We start from the raw sequence: 26,817 nt of genomic DNA, 5'->3' as shown, positions 1-26,817 counted from the left end.
ACTCAGAGACTAACAAGGGATGTAAAGAGAGTGTTCAAGCTTGGTGCCATCTCTGAAGATAACTGGATAAGGAGCTGACTTAGGAGAAATATAAGGATGTGAGGGACCTTCTGAAGACCCAGAGGAGACATGACACTCTGCACTTACTGTGATTTTCTCTAGGACCAATTTACCTCATGGAGACAAGAGAAGAGAACAATCATGTCTTGTCCAGAAGTGCCAACTCAGCAGGTATGGTGGGAGACTACAGCAAGAAAACCACGGTGACTGAATGGTGAGTAGTTTAGATGACCATTCTTAGCAGGTAGGAAAGGGAAAGAGATGAGAATGACTAAGAGAGAAACAGCCTCAGATGGATATATACACCTCAGTGTTCACTGCAGCACTATTTACAACAGCCAAGACATGGAAGATACCTACATGTCCACTGACAGAGGAATGGATAAAGAAGATGTGGTAGATATATATACAGTGGTATATTACTCTGCCATAAAAAGGAATGAAATAATGCTGTCTGCAACAACCTGAAGATTGTTATTCTAAGTGAAGTAAGTCAGAGAAAAACAAATATCATATGATATTGCTTATTTGTGGAATCTTGAAAACAATGATATGAACGAACTTATTTAAAAAATAGAAACTCAGAGAATGAACTTATGGTTATGAGGGGGAAGGAAGAGAAAGAGCAATTGATTGAGAGTCTAGGAACAAAAAGAGAGAGAGCCAAAAAATAATCAAGACCTGAAATAAGATTCAATTTCAGCTAAAGGAGAAAATAGAAGAGGCACAGAATACAGTTTAAAAGATGGGAAATCTGCTTACAAATAAGAGAAGGAGCAAGAACTGGGAGGATTTATGTAGAATGAAGCATATAGCAGCTAGATGCTGCTATGTGAGAGGGTGTCTTGATGTCTGTTGAAGAGAAAAACATGTAGAATGAGGGCAGAATGGGAAGAGGCTTGCCTGAAATAAGACTGCATCTGAGAATGTGACTTGACAACAGATGGCAAAGGTTACAGAACTCTGATCTCAGTTAAAGGTTATTCATGATTCAGAGGAAGGGAAGACAGGTTTCAGATCAAGCAGGGGCTTCTGGGCTCACACTGGCTGCCTCCTAACACTTCAAGACAGGATACATGGTGGTCTTCAGGTCCTCAACCACTGGCATGGTGGCTACTGATGGCAAGAAGCTCAGCCTGACTGGCTGTCCAACACCGCTATGCTGAAGAAAAACATTAAGTGTGTGCTCCATGGATGCTGCTCGATGTTTCACTGGATGACCACATGACATTCAGCCCAGTGAGTGGTCCTAAACTCAAGCCTGGGAGTCAGACTGATGTGGATACCAACCCTGGCTGAGTCATTCACAAGCCATGCCACTGTAGGGAGTGGGGTATAATCTGCCTCCCCTTTATCTGTAAAAGGAAGAAACTATCTGCTTACAAACCAACCCTACGATATCAAAGAGATGCTGTAAGGAAATGCTTATTTAGGTCAGTATCAGGAACACCACACTCCAGAAATGATACCTAATATTATTAAGTCCTTATTGCTTACCTAATGGACATCTTTCTTTTCCTGGCATTCTTCTCCTTGTCCCCTATCCTTTAATTTGAGCAGGGATGACAGAAAAGTGCTTTATCCAGGAATAAGCATTTGGCCCAAATAGAGCTTCCCTCCAGATTTTTCAAACTGGAAATAAGAGAAAGGGATAGTTTCTCTAGAGGTAAAATTGGGAGGTAAAGAATGTGAGAGCTGCTGGTGCCCACACTTGCAGACATTGTAAAGAAAACTGGCCAGCAGTAAAAGAGAATAAACTCAATACTCCATGACAAGCAGACACAAGACAGAAGAAGAGTCTGTTAGCAAATGTGAGTTTACCACCAACTTGTCTCTGCGTCCAGTTTTCCCCCTTGCCCATATTGTTAGTGCATTTAAGACTATACCACCCTCACTATAGCCCCACCTTTGCACTTGAGCTGGTCTAAACCCAAGCTAGTTTTAACCCACCAGGCTCCTCTGCCCATGGGATTCTCCAGGCAAGAGTACTGGAGTGGGTTGCCATTTCCTTCTCCAGGGGATCATCCCGACCCAGGGATTGAACCCAGGTCTCCTGTATTGCAGGCAGACGCTTTACCATCTGAGACTAGGACTGCAGCAGTTTTAACCTAAGCTAGTTTAGTGTTTGTCTTCCTGGCATTTAATATGAACAGCGATTTACAATTTTAAAATAGAAAAGACTGGCAGAAACCTTCTTGTGATTCCTTGAAGAAAGCTCTATATACAACCAGAGGTCAACAAATGCTATTGATAGGCAGAACTCAAGTTCTGTGAGGCAAAGCCTGCAAACTTATGCACCTGCATTTGACTGGATTTTAGTATTCTTACACTACTCAGAACTTGTTTTTCCCTTCCAAGCTCCTAAATCAGAAACCAGGTGATAAACAAGCTGACTCCAAAGAGAGCCAGGCCTGAATAAAACATACAGAGAGAGAGCTAGGACATGGAAGCAACGTTGATGCCCATCAGTAAATGCACAGATAAAGAAGTTGTGGTACATATATGCAATGGACTATTGCTCAGCCATCAAAAGGAATGAATTTGAGTCAGCTGTACTGAGGTCGGTGGATCTAGAGCCTGTAATAGAGAACAAAGTAAGTCAGAAAGAGAAAAACAAGTATCACATAGTAACGCATGTATACGCAGTCTAGAAAAATGGTGCTGAGGAACCTATTTGCAGGGCAGCAATAGAGATAGAGACATATAGAATGGACTTGTGGACACAGAGAGGAAGGAGAGGGATGAACTGAGAGAGCATTGACATATATAAACTACTATGTGTAAAATAGCTAGTGGGAAGCATCTGTTTAGCACAGGGAACTCAGCTTGGTACTCTGTGATGATCTAGAGAGGTGAGATAGGACATGGGGGTGGGAAAGAGGCTCAAGAAGGAGGTGATATGATTCATGTTGCTGTACAGCAGAAATCAACACAACACTGTAAAACAATTATCCTCCAATTAAAAATAGCAAACTAAAATAAATTTTAAAATGCAAAAATTAAAAAATAAAATATAGAGTTTTAAGAAATGAAGCAGTAACTGTCAAAAATAAATAAGTTCTCAGTGCCTACTATCTGCTCAGAACTACCTTTACCTGATCATTTTATTAACTCATTTCTGAAAATATTCTAAAGACCAAAGATTAGAGCAGAACCCCTTGTCCCAAATAGTCCTAGCAGAATACAGTAGGGTAAGAAAGAGTCAAAAAAATTTTTAACATCTAAAACTGAGAATTCAGCAATGGCTTCAGTATAAATAATGACAACAAGAATCTCCCATGTCTTCTGCATCATTGCTAGTTGTAGTAAGTGGTCCCATCCTTGAAAAGACTCCCTACACTACAAGGAAGGACTCTGCGAACAATCACTGAACAATCAGACAGCAAAATTTAGCTCTGGGCCTCCTAGACTCTCCATCAGTGAAGGAAGAGAACCAGATGAGAATGCTAACAGTCACCTTTGTTCTCCCATTTAGTAGACATCAAGCAAAAGAGACATAAAACATTCATGAAAATTCAAACAACTCTAACTTCTATGATGCAATATATCTATATGCCTAAATATTTTACTGACAAAAAAGTTTGTTTTCTCTTGCTCAGAAATCACTGTCTTGATCTCTTGCTTAGACATAAACTTACACTTTTCATTAGTCCCCTTTACAAAAGAACTCATGTAAAGGTAAGAAAATACCAACAGACTTTACCAAAGAATATTGTACAAAATATTATCTCATGCCAACTTGGTTCTTAATTTATGCCTAGAATCTTTATGAACTTACCTGCCATTTGGTCCTTGGAGTTTAATTTCTGCCTAGAACTTGCATGAATCTTAGTGGCTATTTGACCCCAAATGTGTTTAATATGTACTAACTAATCAAAGAAGATCAAAAGAGGAAGTAGCCGCCACTACCACCACCACCAACAGAAAAGAGCAAAATTCAGTCAGGCCAAGAGATGCACTTTATTCTCCCATAAATAAGAGCTCTTTTATGAATAGCCTCAAGTGTAACTGAAATCACTGATCTGACAGAATTGACCCCTGAGGGACAGGCTTTGTTTAACTAAAAAATTCTCTGATTTTACTCAAATGTTTAGGACAAAATCAGCACAAAGGAGACAGTAGTCAATTACTCCATCAGTCACTCAATAGGATTTAATTAATCAAACTGATTTTTAATATGTAAATGTGCTATTGAATATAGGAAGCAAATAAGACATATTTTCTACCTTCAAGTTGCTTACTATCAAGGTTTAGGAAAAATTAAACTGTAAAAGATAATATGAGATTAAGAGAAATATAACAATAAAAATTAAATTTAAGCTATGATAAAATAAGGAGATACTTATCTCATTGAGATGGAGGTGGAGGATCTTAAAAGATGGGCAGAAGCTTTATAGAACTGATTAAGAAGAAATAAACTGCAAAGAATCCAACACACAAAATACTTTTAGGAAATGATGAGGCACTTGATGTAGCTGAGGGATAGAATGGGAATAAGGAAGAGAGACAATGACTGGACAAGAATATGGGAAACTTATCACAGTAAGTGTATCACAGTGGTCACAAATGTCAGCCTTAGAATCTGACAGACTGGTTCAATCGCTGATGCTGCTAATAAGCGACTATTGTGGGTTTTTGCACACTCAGCTCTCAGTTTTCTGATTTTTAAAATGAGAGGATTAGCTACCTGGTATTCTAATAGGGAGGACTGAAAGAGGCCATTCATGGAAAACTCTTAACAGTCAGCTTGACACAGTTGCTGTGTATGTCGTGTGTGTGCTCAGTCACACCTGACTTTGCAACCCCACCAGCTGGAGCCCGCCAGGCTCCTCTGTCCATGTGACTTACCAGGCAAGAACACTGGAGTGTGTTGCCGTTTCCTCCTCTAGGGGATGTTCCAGACACAGAGATCAACCCATGTCTCTTGTATCTCCTGCATTGGCAGGTGGGTTCTTTCCTACTGCAGCACCTGGGAAGCACTCACGGAATAGAACTCAATAAATGGCATCTACCAAGTCTATGCCCCGACCAGTAATGCTGAAGAAGCTGAATTTGAACGGTTCTATGAAGACCTACAAGACCTTCTATAACTAACACCCGAAAAAAGATGTCCTTTTCCTTAGAGGGGAATGCAAAAGTAGGAAGTCAAGAAACACCTGGAGTAACAGGCAAATTTTACCTTGGAATACGGAATGAAGCAGGGCAAAGACTAATAGAGTTTTGCCAAGAAAATGCACTGGTCATAGCAAACACCCTCTTCCAACAACACAACAGAAGACTCTACACATGGATATCACCAGATAGTCAACACCGAAATCAGATTGATTATATTCTTTGCAGCCAAAGATGGAGAAGCTCTATACAGTCAGCAAAAACAAGACCAGGAGCTGACTGTGGCTCAAATCATGAACTCCTTATTGACAAATTCAGACTGAAATTGAAGAAAGTGGAGGAAACCACTAGGCCATTCAGGTATGACCTAAATCAAATCCCTCATGACTATACAGTGGAAGTGAGAAATAGATTTAAGGGACTAGATCTGACAGACACAGTGCCTGATAAACTATGGAAAAAGGTTCGTGACACTGTACAGGAGCCAGGAATCAAGACCATCCTCAAGAAAAAGAAATGCAAAAAAGCAAAATGGCTGAGAGGCCTTACAAATAGCTGTGAAAAGAAGAGAAGCGAAAAGCAATGGAGAAAAGAAAAGATATACCCATTTGAATGCAGATTTTCAAAGAATAGAAAGGAGAGATAAGAAAGCCTTCCTCAGCAATCAGTGCAAAGAAACAGAGGAAAAGAATAGAATGGGAAAGACTAGAGATCTCTTCAAGAAAATTAGAGATACAAAGAGAATATTTCAGGCAAAGATGGACTCAATAAAGGATGAAAATGGTAGGGACCTAACAGAAGCAGAAGATATTAAGAAGAGATGGCAAGAATATACAGAAGAACTATACAAAAAAGATCTTCACGACCCAGATATTCATGATGGTGTGATCATTCACCTAGAGCCAGACATCCTGGAATGTGAAGTGGGCCTTAGGAAGCATCACTACAAATAAAGTTAGTGCAGGTGATGAAATTCCAGTTGAGCTATTTTAAATCCTAAAAGATCATGCTGTGAAAGTGCTGCACTCAATTTACCAGCAAATTGGGAAAACTCAGCAGTGGCCATAGGACTGGAAAAGGTCAGTTTTCATTCCAATCCCAAAGAAAGACAATGTCAAAAAATGCTCAACATACCACACAATTGCACTCATCTCACACGCTAGTAAAGTGATGCTTAAAATTTTCCAAGCGAGGCTTCAGCAATATGTAAATCGTGAACTTCCAGATGTTCAAGCTGGTTTTAGAAAAGACAGAAGAACCAGAGATCAAATTGCCAACATCCACTGGAGCATTAAAAAAGCAAGAGAGTTCCAGAAAAACATCTATTTCTGCTTTATTGACTATGCCAAAGCCTTTGGCTGTGTTGTTCACAATAAACTGTGGAAAATTCTAAAAGAGATAGGAATACCAGACCACCTGACCTGCCTCTTGAGAAACCTATATGCAGGTCAGGAAGCAACTGTTAGAATTCGACATGGAACAACAGACTGGTTCCAAATAGGAAAAGGAGTACATCAAGGCTGTATGTCACCTTGCTTATTTAACTTCTATGCAGAGTACATCATGAGAAACGCTGGGCTGGAGGAAGCACAAGCTGGAATCAAGATTGCTGGGAGAAATATCAATAACCTCAAATATGCAGATGACACCACCCTTATGGCAGAAAGTGAAGAAGAACTAAAGAGCCTCTTGATGAAAGTGAAAGAAGAGAGTGAGAAAGTTGGCCTAAAACTCAACATTCAGAAAACTAAGATCATGGCATCTGGTCCCATCACTTCATGACAAATAGATGGGGAAACAGTGGAAACAGTGGCTGACTTTATTTTCTGGGCTCCAAAATCACTGCAGATGGTGATTGCAGCCATGAAATTAAAAGGCACTAACTCCTTGGAAGGAAAGTTATGACCAACCTAGACAGCATATTAAAAAGCAGAGAAATTACTTTGTCAATAAATGTCCGTCTAGTCAAGACTATGGTTTTTCCAGTGATCGTGTATGGATGTGAGAGTAGGACTATAAAGAAAGCTGAGCGCTGAAGAATTGATGCTTTTGAACCATGGTGTTGGAGAAGACTCTTGAGAGTCCCTTGGACTGCAAGGAGATCCAACCAGTCCATCCTAAAGCAGATCAGTCCTCGGTGTTCATTTGAAGGACTGATGTTGATGCTGAAACTCCAATACTTTGGCTACCTGATGTGAAGAGCTGACTCATTTGAAAAGAACCCTGATGCTGGGAAAGATTCAGGGCAGAAGGAGAAGGGGATGACAGAGGATAAGATAGTTGGATGGCATCACTGACTCAATGGACATGGGTTTGGGTGAACTCCGGGAATTGGTGATGGACAGGGAGGCCTGGTGTGCTGTGGTTCATGGGGTCACAAAGAGTCGGACATAACTGAGTGACTGAACTGAACTGAACTGAACCATTATTGTTATCATGTTGCTATTTAAATTACTATATCATAGGTAGAATTGAATACTAAGTTAAGAAGGTTAGATATTTTACTAAGCAAAACAGCTTCAGATATAGAAGTAAAATTTCACCCCAGAAGAAATATCTATCTTTTTTTCAAAGAATAGGTATTATTTCTGATTGTAAAAATGGAACACTGACTTAGAAAGTCTGAGAAGCAAAGAAGGAAATAAAACCACTCATTATCATGTGGGAAAAAAAGGAAATCTCCTAACATTGTTGGCAGGGATGTAAATTGGTGCAGCCACTAAGGAGAACAGCATGGAGATTCCTTAAAAGCTAAAAATAGAGTTACCCTGGGATCCAGCAAGCCCACTCCTGGGCATATATCCAGAAAAGATGAAAACTCTAATATGAAAAGATGCATGCACCGCAATGTAAATAGAAGTGCTATTTACAAGAGCCAACACGTGGAAACATCCTAAATGTCCATCAACACATGAATGGATAAAGAAGATGCAATAAGTGTATATATATGTGTGTATATACATATATATTATATACATATATATAATATACATATATATTATATACATATATATAATATACATATATATTATATATATATCCAATGAAATATGCAGCCATAAGAGAATGAAGTAATGTCATTTGTAACAACATAGATGGATGGAGCAAGAGATCATTATTCTTAGTGAAACAGAGTCAAATATCCTTTGATATCACGTAAATGTGGAATCTTAAAAAGATAATATAAATGAATATATTTACAAAACAGAAACAGACCTACCATCATAGAAAACAAACATATGGTTATTAAAGGCAGGGGTGAGGAGGGATAAATCAGGAATTTGGGATTCACAGATATACATTAATATAAGTAAAATAAACTACAAGGGCCTACTGTATAGCACAAGGAACTACAGTCAATATCTTGTAATAATATATAATGGAAAATAATCTGAAAAAGAATACACACACACGTAACTGAACCACTTCCCTTTGCTGTACACCTGAAACTAACACAATATTGTAAATCAATTATACATCATTTTAAAAATGATGCCATATACAGGTCAGCACTTAATCAAAAACAAAATCCAACCATTATCCCATCAAAGATAACTACTACCAACAGTTTAGAATATTTTCTTTTTGGATAAATTCCTTTTCAGTTATTTCTGTGCAACCTGAAAACCACCTATCAGGCTACTTACCTATTTACTTGCTATATACTTTCTAAAAAGTGTATTTTATTCTCTTACTATTTTTCACATGTCTAGAGAAGAAGTTAAAGTCAATCCCCTGAGAGCAAAGAATAAAGGAATGAGCAACTTCCTCACGTTTCATCTTATTTCCACTTAAAAGCAAATTTGCCGTCAGAATCAGAGGAGGAAGGACAAGCCACTGACGATCTTCTCTGCTTAGTGTCAGCACCCTTCATCAATGGCCATTCACATATATTTAACACATCTCTTCATCTTTCCAACCAGGCACTACATCTCTTCAGTGCTCTATTTCTCAAATTGTGCCAGCAATACAAAATTCTGTCATTAACACTCAACAACAGTAACTATATAAAAACATCCTCGGTCTAGTGCATAAAATGTATTCCCTTTTAAAAATAGTATTTCTATTTTTAGCATCCCTTGTTGCCAACTGCATTTAATTGGTTGACTAAGTCATCAATCAAGCATTCATTTATTTTGCAAATGAATACTTAGTGCCCTGTGCAGTGAAAAGAGCCTTGACTCTTTAGGCAAACCAAACTGAGTTCAAATTTTAGCTCCATTATTTAATAGTTTTGGGACACCAGAGCAAGTAACCTAATTTCTTTCAGCCAATGTTTCTATACTGTCAAATGAGGATAAAAATATCTTGAGATGTTGTGAAGATTAAGTAACTCTTAAAATTTAAATACTATGAAAGAACAATTTTTACATGTTATGGATACTAAAGCTGAATAAGATATAGACTATCCCTCCTGGAGAATCTTGTAAACTATAAAGCGAAATTACATAAACAATTATAATGTATTTTTTAAGTGATGTCATAGGAGGGATAATGAATGCTGCTACTGCTGCTGCTAAGTTGCTTCAGTCGTGTCCGACTCTGTGCGACCCCAGAGACGGCAGCCCACCAGGCTCCCCCGTCCCTGGGATTCTCCAGGCAAGAACACTGGAGTGGGTTGCCATTTCCCTCTCCAATGCATGAAAGTGAAAAGTGAAAGTGAAGTCGCTCAGTCGTGTCCAACTCTTAGCGACCCCATGGACTGCAGCCTACCAGGCTCCTCCGCCCATGGGATCTGCCAGGCAAGAGTACTGCAGTGGGCTAGTATGGGTCAAATGAACAATCATATCTTATTAGAGGGTCTGAGAAGATTCCATGGGGGAAGCAGGATTTGAACTGAGCTAACTATTTCTGATAAGTGAAAGGCAGGGACTTAGAATAGAAGGTAGAAAGGGCACCCCAAAGGACACAGTGGAACAAATAGTGATGACTATGACAATGATAATAATGACAAGTAATGGTGATTTCAAACATTCATTTAGACTTAATATGTTCCAGATACTTTTCTAAGCTTTTATATATATTAACTATTTTAATTCTCAAAACAATCCTTGGAGGAAACCGAGAACAAAGATGCTAAATTTGTACTCAAGGTCACAAAGCTAGAAAGTGGCAGAGTAAGCATTCCAACCCAGGTTGTCTGTCTTCAGAAGCTGTGCTCTGATTCACTACATAAATTACTTCTCTAACGAAAGCTCACAGGCAAACCCTGTCTAGGAGTCCATGAAATAGCGATAAAACTTCACAAATGAGTGACTTAAAGTCAACCATTAAATCAACAAATAAATATTTATTATACCCATATATTTTCTTATTTGATGATATAGGCAGAACTCTGTCAACATAATTTAAGGGCTACAATTACTCATTTATGTTTAAAAATCATTTCAACACATGTTCATTAGAACTAAGTACTCATTCAGGAAACCCTGCATACATTTATTCTGAGGTAGCTGACATGCATATGTAAGTAATACACTGTATTTGCAGTGGATTCTAAAGGGGGAGAAAAACAAAATAAGAAAAAAAAAAGAATAAGGAAAAGAAGAAAAAGCAGGAAATCTATCAATCATTCAGTAGATGAGAGGGTCTGGAATCAAGATTGCCAGGAGAAATATCAATAACCTCAGATATGCAGATGACACCACCCTTATGGCAGAAAGTGAAGAAGAACAAAATAGCCTCTTGATGAAAGTGAAAGAGGAGAGTGAAAAAGTTGGCTTAAAACTCAAGATTCAGAAAACAAAGATCATGGCATCCGGTCCCATCAGTTCATGGCAAATAGATGAGGAAACAGTAGAAACAGTGACAGACTTTATTTTCTTGGGCTCCAAATTCACTGCAGATGGTGACTGCAGCCATGAAATTAAAATACACTTAGTCCTTGGAAGAAAAGTTATAACCAACCTAGACAGCATATTAGAAAGCAGAGACATTATTTTGTCAACAAAGTTCCATCTAGTCAAGGTTATGGTTTTTCCAGTATTCATGTGGGGATGTGAGAGTTGGACTATAAAGAAAGCTGAGCGCCGAAGAATTGATACTTTTGAACTGTGGTGTTGGAAGAGAGTCTTGAGAGTCCCTTGGACTGCAAGGAGATCCAACCAGTCCATCCTAAAGGAGATCAGTCCTGAGTGTTCATTGGAAGAACTGATGCTAAAGCTGAAACTCCAATACTTTGGCCACCTGATGTCAAGAAATGACTCATTGGAAAAGACCCTGATGCTGGGAAAGATTGAAGGTGGGAGGAGAAAGGGAGGACAGAGGATGAGATGGTTGGATGGCATCACTGACTCAATGGACATGGGTTTGGGTGGACTCCGGGGGTTGGTGATGGACAGGGAGACCTGGCATGCTGCAGTCCATGGGGTCGCAAAGAGTCGGACACAACTGAGCAACTGAACTGAACTGAACTAAGAGGGTGATATAACAGAAAAATCCTGAAAGACCTGGGGAGTTCTAGTCTTGCTCTCTGTAACCAGATGTGTATACGTATTAAGTCTCTTAAACTTTAGGACTCAAGGCACTCGAGCTTAAAAGGTTTATGTTTCTCATCTGATGACCATTCACAGTCGTGCTAATTCAAAAGCCCTGAAATATTCATCCTGACACAATTTAAAGTCTTCACATGGTACTGTATTACATAGATGTGATAATTAAATAATTTAACGTGTCTTTCTGGAGACCTCTCATTACTAATAAATGATTGATGCGATGGAAAAGTAAATTGTATAAAACATACACTGCTTCTACTCAGCAGCTGTTGTTCTTGTAGCAAAAAGGAAACTACAGCCAAGAAACAAAATCCTCATCTTTTCATCCAAAGTCAGTTACTTTCTCTCACACTGAAATCTCATTTCTAACGTCCCATGAAATCTTTTGAACGTATCATGTACCTACACAAAAAAGACAACTGCAAGAAAAGCCATCTCATCTCCCACATGTCAAAAAAGGTAATCAAAGGAAGTTAAAATAACTTCCTATGATAGAGCATAAGGTAGCATTTAAAATATTCCACTCTTGCTAAATTAAAGCTTAGATTTTTTTGATATCTAAAAGAGACTAAAATTTATAATAGTTACAATTGTTGGTTTTATTTATAAACCATGAAAGTAGTTTAATCACCTATCTGCTTGATTATTACTACTCACTCTCATTATGGGAGGCTATTATACTTGGTTTGATTATTGGATTTGTCGATTGTATGGTCAACACCAATCAACCAAAATGAAATGCTTAAGGAACCAATGGTATAAAACTCAAATTCCTTTTTCAAGTAATTAACACAACTTTAATACAAGTTTTCCATAGGTGAAAATAAAAATCTGCCAATGGTGAAATTATCTTGAATAGGCAAGAAACTAGAGCTGGAGAGAATAAAACTGGGGGGAGTTACTATTATCACAAGTACATTAAATTAAGTATAGACACAGTGTATCACAACATCCCCAACACTGGACTACAAATTCCTAACATTTACAGAGGAAGTGCTAGAGTACCTAGTGTAAAGAATAAAATCTTGCAGTAACATTCTGAAATAAGTGCTATTAGGTTAACAGAGAAGCTACTACTTTTGTCTTGAACTTAGTTTTATTCAAAAGGTTAAGAATTATTTGAATACAGTTTTTTAAAAGAAAAAAAATAAAGCATTTGGAACACTTTAAAGAAAACCACAGAACGAAAATATTTAGTAGTTAGAAACAAAGTTGGTATTATAATTATAATAAAGGTAAACTGTTGGTCTATGTCATTTCAATAAACACTTAAGGAGTAATTAGATGTGAAGCTTCACCCCCTCCCCACCATCCCCGCCCCCAGTAAATCCAGTAACATGAAAATGCCATTTCTTTGTACTCCACTAGAGGGTAGTCTCTCAAAACTAGGGTTGGAGTCATGAATCTAACCTGGTTTTGACCTGTTGCTAAATTAATCCTCATGTATCATGGTTTTCAACAAAATGTTTCTCTAGTATGCTAATTAAGGTTTTAACACATGCATTTTAAAAAGCTGCTGTCTATTTGCTCATAGGTGTCCTTGCAGAAATATACACCATTATGCTTTGCTGTATTTCTTTTCTAAATTTCAGATAATTCATGTGTTTTACATATGTGTACAGAGTATATTTTTCTGGTAAATATAAGTTCAGAGTTAACAGGTCTAAGAATAAAGAGAAATCATTTTCTTGAGGATTTAATTTTATTTCAGTAGAAATGCTTTCCCAGAGTAGTAAAACATACACCCTAAACACATACACCCACACGCATACCCCCCAACACACACACACAAACACCATGGCACATGTACTCATTCGCATGTGGCTGGCAAATTAGCTTCATCACATAAGGAAAAGTGGCTGAATGTTAACTGGAAAAATATATACCCCCTTAATATGCCAATGTACTGAAATGTCATGAAGCAAATATATGTGTTACTTAAAAAAAACAAAAACAAAAAACTGGTCACTCCACGTAAGAAGAGCCATTGCTTTAAAAAAAAAATTATTGAACAGCAAACGCATATCCTAAATTAAGTAGGACTTACAGAAAACCAAATGCCACTCAAAACAGTTTCAAGCTGTTCTTAAATTATACTGCCTTTGGTGAACTTCTCAGAGGAGTCATTGGAGGCTCCGCATCTCTCCCAGGTGCTTTTAATATTTGGGAAATCCTTGTTAGTAATGTGCCCTGCTGTTTTCAGAGAGAAAACACAGTGTCTGAGCGACCGAGAACCCAAAAATGAGAAAACTTGTCAAAAATCCCTCCCCCTAAAAAAAAGGAAGGAAAGAAGGAAGGAAGGAAGGAAAGGAGGGAAGGGGGGAATGATACCTAAGAAAACAAGCAAGTCTGTTTCATTTATTTGTATCCTAAGCAGCAGTGTCATAGAACAGACAGGTTGTTTCAGCCAACCAGACGCGAGCAGCTGCGAGTGCTACATCTTGGCAGTCCGAAGCGATTGGCTCCTCTCTGGGGAGTGGAGGGTGTTCAGTTATTAATGACCGCTGAGCAGGCAGCACCATGTCAGTGTGACAACTGATCGGGTGAACGACGCACCACTAACCACCATGGAAACCAGGAGAAATAAAGCCAGCTCCCACGATCTCTCTTCACTGGATTGAAAGGCTCAGCCTGCCGCTGACTGAGAGAAAGAGTTCGGGGGGAAAAAGAAGGAATCCTCGCTGTAACCTCCCGCCTTCGTTTATATTTTAGAATACAGAGATAAGCTCGCTTGCTCGTGTGAATACCTATAGTACACGTTTGTGTATACTTTGGTACACACACATATGCACCAATTTCCACCCGGGCAAGAACACAAGCATGTGATTATTGCAACTAAGGAATTGAGGAATCCAGCACGCAGGGACGCGGAAGGGGGTGTAGCACTGAAACCGCTTTTGCAGGGTAAGTTTGAAATATGCATTTCTATTTAAATATGCTCTCTTTCCTGTTCAGTTGATGCTCTTTTTTTTTTTAACACTTAAATTCTCTTTTGATGTTCTCTTCTTGCGTGAATTCTGAGAGCAGTTTTCTTTCCATTTCACTTTCGAGACGAAATTCAAATGCAAAAGCCCTCCGGCTCTGTGTATGCCTTGCTGTGTTTGTGGGATTCTCCAGCATGAATTTTACTAGCTTGAACGCCCATCAGAGGATGTGAGTGGGAGAGAAAAAGCAGTGCTGGGGGTTGGGGGAGTAGAGAAGGAGAGAGAGAGAGAGAGAAGGGGACAGCAAGAGAGAAGACCAGAGGAGAAAAGGAGAGGAAGAGAGGGGCTAGGGGATTTTTTGCTTTTTCTTCACATTATTTGCAATGAAAAGCAGATCACAAATCATTCTGCGTTGTGAAACCAATCTCAGAGATGGGGCATTTTTCTCCCTTTTTCACCTAGTGGTTGGAGATAAAGGCAAATGCTGCTGTTAAGTCAAGAGTAAAACCACTAAGCAGAGTGGCGAAAAGAGCATATCACAAACAGTTATTGAATTTCTGCCAGGCTACATCTTACGGATTGGGGTAAATGACTTCCCTTTAATAACATACCCTCACTGGTCTGAAGGGACAGTGCAAATGTCTGATTGCTAATGCAGCTGCAATTGATACACTCTAGGTAAAAGGATCCCATGAACCAGAAGAGTTCTAATCTTCTTTGGTAATTAACAGGATCGCAGCAGGATGGCTTTAAAGTACATCTCCTATTTAAGAAGATTGTTTGTTCAAACCAACTGCTATATTCCCTTTGCTCTTACTCAGCTAGCAGGCTTAATTCACCTCTAATTTATTCATTTTTAACAATATGTCCTTGTTTCCGTGCCTCTAATTTTTGTGAAAGCAAGCTATGAGAATGAGTGGAACCTTCTTCATTTAGTAAAAAGGGGACGATGTGAAAACAAAAAAAAAGGAAGAAATAAGGATTCATAAAACCTACCTAGAACATACTGTGCCCTCGTGCAATAAATACTGCTTACACCCTGTATTTCTCTTTAGTTTCAGAAGCAATGCCTTTGAGACAGAATTACTCTCAGTAAACTATGAGCGTCCATGCGGTGATGATTCATGGAATACAGTGTGGGTTAATTTATACTTCCAGGCATGTAAAAGGAAGCCGGCTACTTAGAACATGAGTGTATTCATGGAAACATTCACTATCCCCTTACAGGATCCTGTAAAGACAGTAAAAGAAACCAAGTATTTATATTTTATCTTCAGGAGCTCTCTCCTTCCTTCTTCTAGTTCAGCTAACCAAATAGTTAATGGAGACTGCTTCTTTTGAACTGCAGGTTATTTTTTTCTACCACTGTGATTTCAGAGTTATTATTGGTTTTCTAGTTTATAATATGAGCCGAAAGCAAGAGACAATAACCAGCCACTTAGATTCTGCCACTTTCCCATAAATGTGTCAAAAAATGAGTCACTTTACAATGTGTAATGTAAGAAGTCAATTAATTCCAGTGACCTTTGTAAATGATGACAATAAAGCAGCTCTGACAACATGCCATGGGCTTCGATTTTCCCTCTGTAAAATGAACAAGTTTAAGAAGAGGTTTCCTGCTCAGAGTGAAAAATGAAAGATGCTGAAGGATTAGCTTGAAATATCTGCAGGCTTGCTTGCTCTGCCTCTAATGCCACACGCAATCTATAGAAAAACAAAATGATTTATTACAAAGAGGAAAAGGTGTAGCATTTGCTTTTCTGCTATTTACTAGGAGTGTACCTTCTGCCACAGAACAGATCTGATATTTTGGAGGGACCTCCTAAGTTCCTAGCCAAGAGAAAAGCCTGAAGCTGATATTCAACCTCCAGATTTCAAACTCCTGTATAGTGTAGCATTGCAGTATTGATTTCAGTTTTTCTCAGACCTTTTCTGGGGAAACTTTCCATACCACACACACACATTCTTAAATCCTACCCAACCTCTTTTAAAATTACAATCAATGACACCTAAGAACAGTGGATTCACTCTTTAACCTTGGTAAAGCTCACATACATATCTTGTGGATTACAGAGATCAATAATGTGCCCACTTGAGTCTGAGAGATACAATCACTCCAGGCCCCCAGGGTTGTCACTCAATGTGTGCCAGGGAGTTTAGTGATCTGATTGGCATCTACCAATGCCAATTGATGGACATATCAGCATGCATGGAAGACTAAGCCACAGTCTCCCCACATCATGTAGCTATACCAAAAATAATAGCTTTCTGGCAAGACAAGCATCAAAGGACCATCTTTTCAGAGTGTTGCTTGTCAAAGGCAACATGCTGAGTTAGAATGCTGATGAGTAGGTGGAATTTTTACCTTTGGTTGTTGTTACTGCTGTTAATGGCTTAAAACACCATGTTATCAGTGTTTTAAGCCAGCAATTTATGGACCTATGAAAACCATAATCAACTTATAATTCACTAACTGTATTTTATTATTTTTGTTCATTTTACACCAATTCTCTCTCTCTCTCTCTCTCTTTTTTTTTTTTGATCATAAAATGGTTTAAAATTTTACTTTCTTCTCCTCCACTCTGAATTTTTCCTGGTGCAAAATGCCTTTGTAAAGTGACATTGTGATGTTTACTACAAAATAATTATGTTGAAAAGAAAGGTTTGTAATCTGAATTACAAACTAACACTTATGTAAATTAAATAGTATTTCTTAATTAGCAGCCCTTGAAGATGGTCATAGATGAGATATTTGTTGGGGAATCTGAAGGAGATCATTTAAAAGGAAGCTAGTCGCATGCTAAAAAATGAGTCCCTACTTCTAGCTTCAGTGAAGATGCCCCCAAAGAATAATTTAAAATATTGTTGCTCCGGCCAATCTGGATAAACACTGGACACATCTGCAGCCACCTAAATGGGCCATGGAGACCTGGATGTGAAAGTTTAACCACTTAGGTGTCACTCCTTGGTCCCATGCAACTGAATAAAGCAGGTAAACATGAGGCAACAGATCAGCATCTTATCCGCGCTCCCAAAGATAAAACTCTCTGATGCTGGCTACGCAACCAGCACTTAGGAAAGCTTCTCATTGTAGCAACTGAACACAGGTCCCACGCAAAGCACAGTGAACACCTCCCTGCCTCTCTCCTGATGAAGTGATGTCTGGTTGGACACCTAGCAAGTAGAATGTGACAGCAATTGTTCCCTTCAGCCACAAACTAAAAGGCAATCAAACTTCACATAAAGAAAGTAGGTGGTGCCAGAGGATAAAAGAAGTAACAGGGAGAAATACAAATGGTTTACGTTGATGAGAGGAGTAGAATTAAATCTCAGCAGATGCTGTTTAGAAATTGTTAAGACTGGGGAGCAGAGATTCCAAATGCTCATCTCAAACTTTGTGAAGAAATGCAGTGCCCACTGGGCTATCTATGATTATATATCTGCATAATTGTCATAGTTGCATTTAACTGAGGGCTATTTTTTAAGGTGCCATTCATAAAAGTACATCACACAAACTCGGTGTGGGGAAATTAAGACGGGGAAGAGGTTTTCATGTAATAGCAGTACAACCTTCAGTAAAGACTCTAATACGCTCATTTCACTGGTGAAGAAACTGGGGCCCAAAGGGTTTAACATCTTTACCCCAACACACTCAGCTCTTTATGGAGGTCTAGGGCAGATGCCTGACAGTGATCCCTCCAACAGTCTGCTAAAGGTCTGCCTAACCCCTCTTCCAAAGATCATATTCTTTAAAAAGTATAAGTAAAGGCTGATAGATATGAGCACCCACCCGCCCAAAAAAATCCTTAAGTAGATTTTTATCCAGATAATCAAGTACTCTTAAAGTTAGAGCAGATAGTCAACAATAGAAGCAATAACTATTTATCTCGGGCTTCCCCTGGTGGCTCAGATGGTAAAGAATCTGCCTGCAATGCAGGAGACCTGGCTTTGATCCCTGGGTCAGGAAGACCCCCTGGAGAAGGGAATGGCTTCCAGTATTCTTGCATAGAGAATTCCATGGACAGAGGAGCTTGGCAAGTTAAGCGCATGGGGTCGCAAACAGTTGGACATGACTGAGCAATTTTACTTCATTGAAGTATCTCACAACCAATATTTCAAATTCATAATTTGCCTTTGGGATATAGTCTACTGTATTCTGTAATGAGTCATAAAAATTAGGCCCTTGCCCTGGTTTGAAAACATCTTAATAATAATACTGCTATCCTTCACATATTCAGCTGTTGGTCTTCTACTATAATCCAGAGTTCCCAGGAATTCTGAAGAGACTCTCCAATCCTCTTTTACTGGGTTTAACTGTAATATTTTAAGGCACTTACAGGTGTCCTCTTTATATGCAGTGTCCATTCTCAGTGTCCCATTTTGCTTCTGCACCTCACAGAGGAGACGCTCAGAATAGTTATACCTGTCTTCATCGCACCATCGCCCCCATTCTGCCTTACCTTTCCATTTCCATCGTTAGGGTGAGAACCACTGTAGACAGTGAACTAGTGCCTTAATTTCACATCCCTATTTTTTTTCTTCTTAGCAAATTTCTCTTTCTCAGTGTGCTCTCCAAATTTTGCTAAGATAATAGTAATGAATTGACTTTAAAACTTTGGGGAAGTAAAAGAGAATAAAAAAAAAAAAACAGTAATTGTGACTCTTCTAGAGCTATCCTGTATACAGAGTAAATGACGTTTCTTCCTCCCAACAACCTGCTGGGGGAGTAATGATGATGATCATTTTTCTTGTAAGACTGAAGAATGAAGCTCTGTGAGGTTAAAGACTCTGCACAGTAAGGGAACTAACACATGGAGGACGTGGGTATCCTGACTCCAAAGATGGTACAGCACCAATCGCAGTACCTGGCTCTTTGTGAGCTGATCAATAAATGTCCATTCTCTTTTTTCTGAAATCACACTCTAGCCTAATCCTTTCAAGATTTGTGCCCTTTGCACCATAACACAGTATGGGTGGATAGATCATTGCTATTAAAAATCAGTACTTTTAATTTAAATCATAGCTAATAATATGCCCAAGATAAATTAAAGAAACACACACACACAAAATCAACCTCTATTCTTGGAGAAAAAGACTGCATGTCTTCAACCTACTCACCCATATGTTTGTCTGACAGCATTAGCACTCTGATAAACAGATACTTGGCAAAGGTATCAAAAATTGGATAAAATGTGATGAGTAAGTTTTTCAGGCATGTTCCAGATTGTTGGAAAATTATGAGCAAAGTCTTCAAAATCATTTGAAGCACCACCAATGGATAACGTCTATTAGAAAAGCAGCCTGTTTGGCATCTCTTTTGTAGTTAGTCTTGGAGAGAAAATGGCACACTAAGAACTCAAAATGTCAGTAAATTTATTCAGATTATTCTGAGGGCCCTGAGGGAGATTTTATCTTTCATAAGTAATGTCATCCTTGGAATAAATGGAAATTCCTAAAACACATGTTCCAAAGGTTATCTTGCCAAGCTTTACTTCCAGAAAGTAAAGCATTCCACAAATAATAGCTACTCTGTTTAGGAAGGAGTGTAAACATTACCACTTTTTTCCAAGTCTGCATTGAAAAGGCCCATGGACTCCCCAATGACCCACTGAATCAATTAAAGGCTTAGCATCAACAAGAAATATTTTCTCTTTCCAGAGGCCTAAAACCTCTGGGATTTAATTCCCTGAGGAGCGAGAGAGGAGGTAGTTTCCTGACTTGTACAAAGCCATGACTCCAAGAATGGGAGAATGTATTCCCCTGGGATTGAGCCTGCTAATGTGCCATGGCTAAGCAATGGCCTTCAGGAAGTCTCTGGACTCACAACACTTACCAGTGGCAAAAGTAATATTGAGTATTTTGATTCTAGGAAATACTTAAAGAGGCATTGTGGTAGAGAGGACTGGAATGAGCTTTATTACAATGCTCTCTAAAGTTAGGAAATTATATTAATAAAATGACTACAAAGAAACAAGGGCAAATGTTCCAGCAAATTTATTCCACTGATAAAATCTGGTCCATAATATGTTACAGTCTCATCACATCGAAAGGTCAAGGCATTTAAATTACATTGTCAGAAATTTACTTTTGTTTCAAAACAAAATAAAAACTCAAAAAATGTTAACAGACATGTATTTTCTGAGGTACAATTCATGTTGGCTTTATGTCATTAGACTGTTTTTCTCATCGCTTTATTCATATGCCTGAGACATACCAGTCTTATTGCTGTTTGCTAACAATGTCTCTGGGCTCCATGTTTAATTTTGTTGTCATCTAAAAATCAGTCAGAAAAATAAAAAAATGATCAAAAAAGCAGAAACACCAAATAGACAGTATATGGGGTCATAATGGACTTTTTTGAAATTTCAATAGTGTCAGGAGATAATTTACATCTAAACAAATGCTATTTTGATTTCCACAAAGACCAAGGGGTTAATGGCCTTATACTACACATGCCTAAGGCATTGAGAGTAAAACAACAGAGGAGGTGAAAATGGACCTGAAAGAAGGTTGCAATGCTATATCACTGAAGAGAAAAGGCAAGATAATGGAATGAAAAAAACAATGCAACCACTATATCTGAAAAAGAAATATATTCTAAGCACTTATAAAACTTGGACACTCTTTTCCTAATAATTATTGAATGAAAGCATGTAAAATGCCATTGTAAGATAGAGCTTAGACTATTCATCCAAGTCAATTCTTTGTGTGAATAGATGAACGGATTCACTTACCAAACATATAAGTTATATTTGTTCTGCTTATTGTAGTTGATTATCCACATGTTTTCTTACACAGACACTACAGCTGCTCAAAGAGTGTCATTAAGTGAGTTTCAGCAAACTTGAAAATCAATGAGGCATTTGCCAAAGTGCCATCTCCTTAATCAGTTACTTTACTTTTAATGAGCAAGCAAATTCCATGTAAATACCAAAGTCTCATTTTTCATTTATACTATAAACTGTGTCTGTCACAGCTTGCTGCTATTGGACAAAATGTTCAAAGGAATGAAGAATTACATGTTTTATGACCTAAAATACTGTTAGCGGAGACCTTAGGAGTTAAAATTGCATTATGTCTCTTTGACAATCGTTACTGGCTAAGGAAATGATCATGATATTAGCAGAACTCATTTATTATGCTACACCCAGGCATTTTCTGTGCCCAACAATGCTAAACACTTCATGTGCATTTTATCATTTACCCCTCACAATAATATCAAACTATTATTATTAATTAATAGTAATTAGTATCAATCCCACTTTACAACTGAGAGAATAAGATTTAGTGAAGAAAAGGCAACTTGCCTCACTTAATTAAAGACAGTCAGTTTGGCTGTAAAGATCATGCCTTTGTACACCAGGCAACACTGCTTCCTTGTTGGTATTACCTAAATATAACTAGTCTACACTGCCTTCCAGATCTCAGATTCTCTATCCAAATACAATCTCCCAATTTAGCATTTCACAGAATGCATTCTTCTTATACTAGGGCATCATCTATTGGCAGCATTCACTCATATTTTCTTCTTTTATTTGTTTCTGAGAAAAAAGTGATGATTTACTTAGTTGTATTTGAGTATCATCCACTTGCTCAACTAAAATGATTGCTGCAGTGCACAGCCAGATTATTTAACTGGCACCTTATGGGCTTACAGTCTTCTTCCTTCACCATTTTTCCATCAAGTAGAATACAACATGCTTCTTTAACTGAGGTCACCCAGCACAATAACTGACACAAAGGAGAAATACAAAGCTGAGCCCATAAGTCTCAATTTTCATTATTTATAACAAGCCTTCTGGGGTCCAGTCCCAGTCTGTGGATCCTTCCTTTCTTCATGCGTTCTCCTTTAAACAAAGAAGGTCAAAACAGCCTGAACACTATTTCACTGCTAGTATGACCATCAGTTGTCAATGAAATTAATCATTCCTCCTCATCATTAGTAAGCTACTAGCTCTGTAAAGATAGTTGATGAAAGCTGTAATCCATTTTCCAAACAGAGCATGCTGAGCCAAACCTAAAATTTCAGCAAAACTCTTCTATCCCAGCTCTTTGCAAAACTTCAGAGTTTCTCGCTAAGTGATCTCCTCAAAGAACTATCAGGGGAGTCCTTCAATCTGGCTGTCCTACATAGAAAAAGCTGAATGTGAAATTAGGGCCAAATGTTACTGAGGATTCTCCCAATGATAAAGAGTAGTGTTGAGAGAGCTCATATTCAGCTGTCTTTTCTTGTCAGAGTCAATATTTTTAAAAAATTACCATTTGGCAACTGAAAAATGAATTTAAGCTGGAGGTGATAAAAGGTAAAATATCTGTGCATCATGAATAACCTAACACAGGTATGAAATAAAATATTTTTAGAATTTTAAATTAAATGTTTTGATGTTTTTTCCTGATATTTCTTACATTCATACATAATGATGAGGAGGAAGAGGAGAAAGGGGGGGATGCTAGCCAACAGTTATTCAACATTAAGGTTTTTACATACCTCATCTCACCTAATATCTCAGCTCCATGAGGGAGCAGAGGCTTAGGAAGGGGAAGCATTTGCCCAACTTTCCACTGTACCAGGGTCCTGATTTGAATCCTGAATGTTTGACTCCAAAGCCCACACTTTAAAATCATGCTATTTGCCTCCCATAACATATATAAATGAGAATAAGCATAATATATTTCTCCTTTGGGAAGCATTTTACTTTTCATGCAGAAGCATTCAACAACAGTTTCTTTCTATAGTAGTAAGTTTCTCAGCAAAGTTCAGAAAACATATAATAATCAGTCAAACTTCAGTTTTATCACGTCTGACTCAATTAGTATTTCATGAATAATATAATAGCCCTTATTATAATCAACTAATCTAAAAAATTATTACTTGTAGATTTTCTATTTGAATATTGCCATTAATTTGTGCAATTTCAAAAGTGTAATGAAAAAAATGATTATAGTTGCATTCCAAAAGGACTTGTGAACATCTAAAATCTTTACCATTTTTTAGGGAATGGATATAAGGAATAAAACAAGGGAAGTTTTCCAGGTCATAAATACCTTGCAAACTGACCATGCAGAAAAAATTTTCAACTCTTTCCTTCCTCCTTCAATATAGCTCACCAGATTTGAGAACTATTTGAAACTTATTTATATTTTTATACATTGTGTACATTGTATACATTGTGAGCAAAAATAACAAACACTTATAAATTCAAATCTGCTCCACAAAGAATGTTTTCCTATTTAGAATAGTAACTCCTCCTCAACCACCACATCCTGTTCCCACTCCCCTTCCCACCCAACCCTGAAGGTAGTAGTATATTTCGTTCTTAACTTCACTTAAGCATGAGGTTTTTCTTTTCAGATAATTATGTTTAATTATAAATCAATTTACCACTCTATCCACTTCTTGATAGAGAGTTCTACGAATCTTTGAAAGGAAAGATATTCTAAAGTAATTTATGATTTAGTCATTCACTTAGACATGCCCCATCATGGCTATATAATCAATGACTAAGAATGCATCCAAAGTCAATGAAAAGAACCTTGAGATATGGATAAGAAATTATGTACATGATTTATTTGCTGGTATATAATACAACAACTAGAACCATATCTATCTAAATGTTCTCATCTTAACAGGTGTAATTCTATTAAGATTTTACAAGGCATATATTCCAAAAGTATTTTGAAGCATATTGCCTAGATGTAACATATACATTTATTTTTATATTTTGATTCACTTTTAACGTTAAAGGAAATTTCAGTAAGGTGTAAATGTGATGAGTGACATCAAATTCACAGTGTTTATTTTTAACACAGAATCTTAGAATCTCTAAGAGTGACACCTAATGATTTTTCAAAGTTTCAGAACAAGTGGTTAAAGATTCAAATCTTTTTTCATTGTCCATTTTCTGCCATTTTTATTTTAGGTTTAGAAAAATTGCTTATTATTGATGAACAATTACTTGCTTGAATGTATACAGAATGTGCATGCAGTAGGTATATTGTGTTGTATTTTTCCCAAGAAAAGACCAAGAAGAGGGTAGAGCTCGATGAGACAGGGGTTTGATTGACAGGGATATGATTGAGATGTTTAAGTAGACATTCTTAGTTAATATGCCTGTGAGACTGTGGTAAGAAGAGTCTCCAGTCTAAAGAGGCCCACTACCTATAGTCATTTCTTGGTTCTCAGATGATGTCTGTAGGATGGTAGACCAGGTATTCTTAGGAATGTCTACCAGTAATGGACAAAACCCTTTACCCTATATGTTCATGAACTCCTGTTTTCAGATTATATCACATTCTATGTGGAACTTAACTGAGGGGTACCCAGAAGCCACCACTGGCATCATTAATGAATCAATTCTACACTCCCTTTGCATTTGCCTTCAAATTCCATTGAAGAATACAAAGAGTCAGGCCTGGTATAACAGAATCATGAAATTGAAAGAGATTTTACAGATATTAAGTCACTTGCTCAAAGTGACCTCACTACTTAAAAACATAACTGGAACCAGAAGCCAGGTGATTCAATCCTTGCCCAGCAGTTATTTCACAGCACATTGACTGTGATGGCAGAGCTTCAAAAAGACTAGACCATATGCTCCCATCAAATCATTCCTTTTCTTAAGCACCATTATGACCAAAAGTTCTCAAACTCAGCCTTGTAGGGAAACCCAGCAGTTTCTTCCCTGGGAAGGGCCCGTATTTGTACAGCTCTTTGCTGCTGGAGTCTGGCAGAAGCCCAATATGCCATCATACAGTCGCTCCTCAAGACACCTCTCTAGACTGACATTTTACTTACATTAATGTGTTGCTGCTGCTCTGCATCAAGCATGTTAATTACTTGGGACCCGGATTTTGAATTTGTGCTCTAAAGTGGTTTTAGCTGAAGAGTTGTTTTTTTCATTTTTCAATCAAATAAGAGAGAGAGAGAAATTATTAAATGGAAAGTCACAAATTAAAAAAATGGCAGCCACACAAAAACCAAGTTTCATAATTATCCAAAATGGAAATAGAATGATACAGTTCTTTGTGTTATTTTATTGCAAATGTCTACACCTCTTGGATATTCCATCCCAAATTTAAAAGCCTCTAGGTCATTCTGTCCTAATCCTCTTTGCTGGGAACCTAAGAAGCTTTATAACATACAAAATAATTACAATCTTTGAAATTACAAATCTCATTTTAAACTTATTTTTTAACTTTTTCTACAAATCCTGTCATAGGTTTTCTTCCAAAAGAATGCATAGTATCAAATAATGAGTACTCAAAGCACTGAGGTGCTAAATTAAAATGTTTAAATTGCTGATGATAACATGAATTTCTTTTAAAGAATGGTGTCCATTTATCAAACTGACTTCAGATATAGTTTTTATTTTCTCTCATTTGAAAAATCCTTCTTATAAGTACTAATGAATGACATTTAAATTACATTCTAACAATCTCTTTAAGATTTATTTCCCCCAAGTATAAACATATCTTAAGAAATGACAGCTGTCCTATACCATCATCTCAAAAGTTATGCTAGCATTTTTGCAGATTTATATTTAACCAGTGTACTTCTAGTACTCTATCAATTTCAATGCAAACTTAATACAAGCATTTAGGCACATACATATATACTTGCATACACACCAACCCTGGACTTTTTCTTAACATCTGTCAACTGTTAATAGTTTTTACCAGTGTCTAGCCACGTTTATTTGTACCTGGTTTCTAATAATTTTTCTTCTTCTCAGACATGCCATAGAACTGAGGTAACAAATACTATGTTGAATTTTAAGAGTTATTCTCACAGAGATAAAAAGGAAACAAACAAACTGCAAGGCAAGTAAAATTCTATAACCTCTAATGCAAATCAGCCAAATGTCATTCAGGTAGCTCTATTTTGCTCTGCTACTTCTCCTATTCTAACATCGCCACCTCCAAACTAAATTTAAGTTACAACAAATTCTAAATTAATTTGACCATGATTTTGAGTATTATTGGACTTCCCAGGTAGCATTAGTGGTAAATAACCTGCCAGCCAGTACAGGGGACGTAAGAGACATGGGTTCCAACCCTGAGTCCAGAAGATCCCCTAAGGAGGGCATACCAACACACCCCAGTATTCTTGCCTGGAGAACGCAATGGACAGAGGAGTCTGGCAGGCTATAGTCCATAGGGTCACAAAGAGTCGTACATGACTGAAGCAATTTAGCATGCATGCGTGACTTATTAATTTGGTAATAGTA

The 26,817-nt window shown here is 37.7% G+C and overlaps 2 protein-coding genes across 4 annotated transcripts in view; one reads left to right on the top strand and one right to left on the bottom strand.

The window, feature by feature from the left end:
- Positions 1 to 26,817, bottom strand: part of IMMP2L (inner mitochondrial membrane peptidase subunit 2) — a 957,053-nt gene that overhangs the window by 448,223 nt on the left and 482,013 nt on the right. The gene's annotated exons all lie outside the window — the stretch shown is intronic.
- The window catches only part of LRRN3 (leucine rich repeat neuronal 3), a 40,340-nt gene continuing 27,622 nt past the window's right edge, over positions 14,100 to 26,817 (top strand). The window contains exon 1 of the mRNA XM_040260169.1: positions 14,100 to 14,570. The gene's annotated coding sequence lies outside the window, so the exon portion shown is untranslated. The remainder of the gene's footprint in view (positions 14,571 to 26,817) is intronic.

The sequence above is a fragment of the Oryx dammah genome, unplaced genomic scaffold, assembly GCF_014754425.2.
Source record: "Oryx dammah isolate SB20612 unplaced genomic scaffold, SCBI_Odam_1.1 HiC_scaffold_18, whole genome shotgun sequence".
NCBI classification, from domain to species: domain Eukaryota; kingdom Metazoa; phylum Chordata; class Mammalia; order Artiodactyla; family Bovidae; genus Oryx; species Oryx dammah.
Note: the sequence above shows the minus strand (reverse complement) of the source record. Positions and strands in the feature narration are given on the sequence as shown.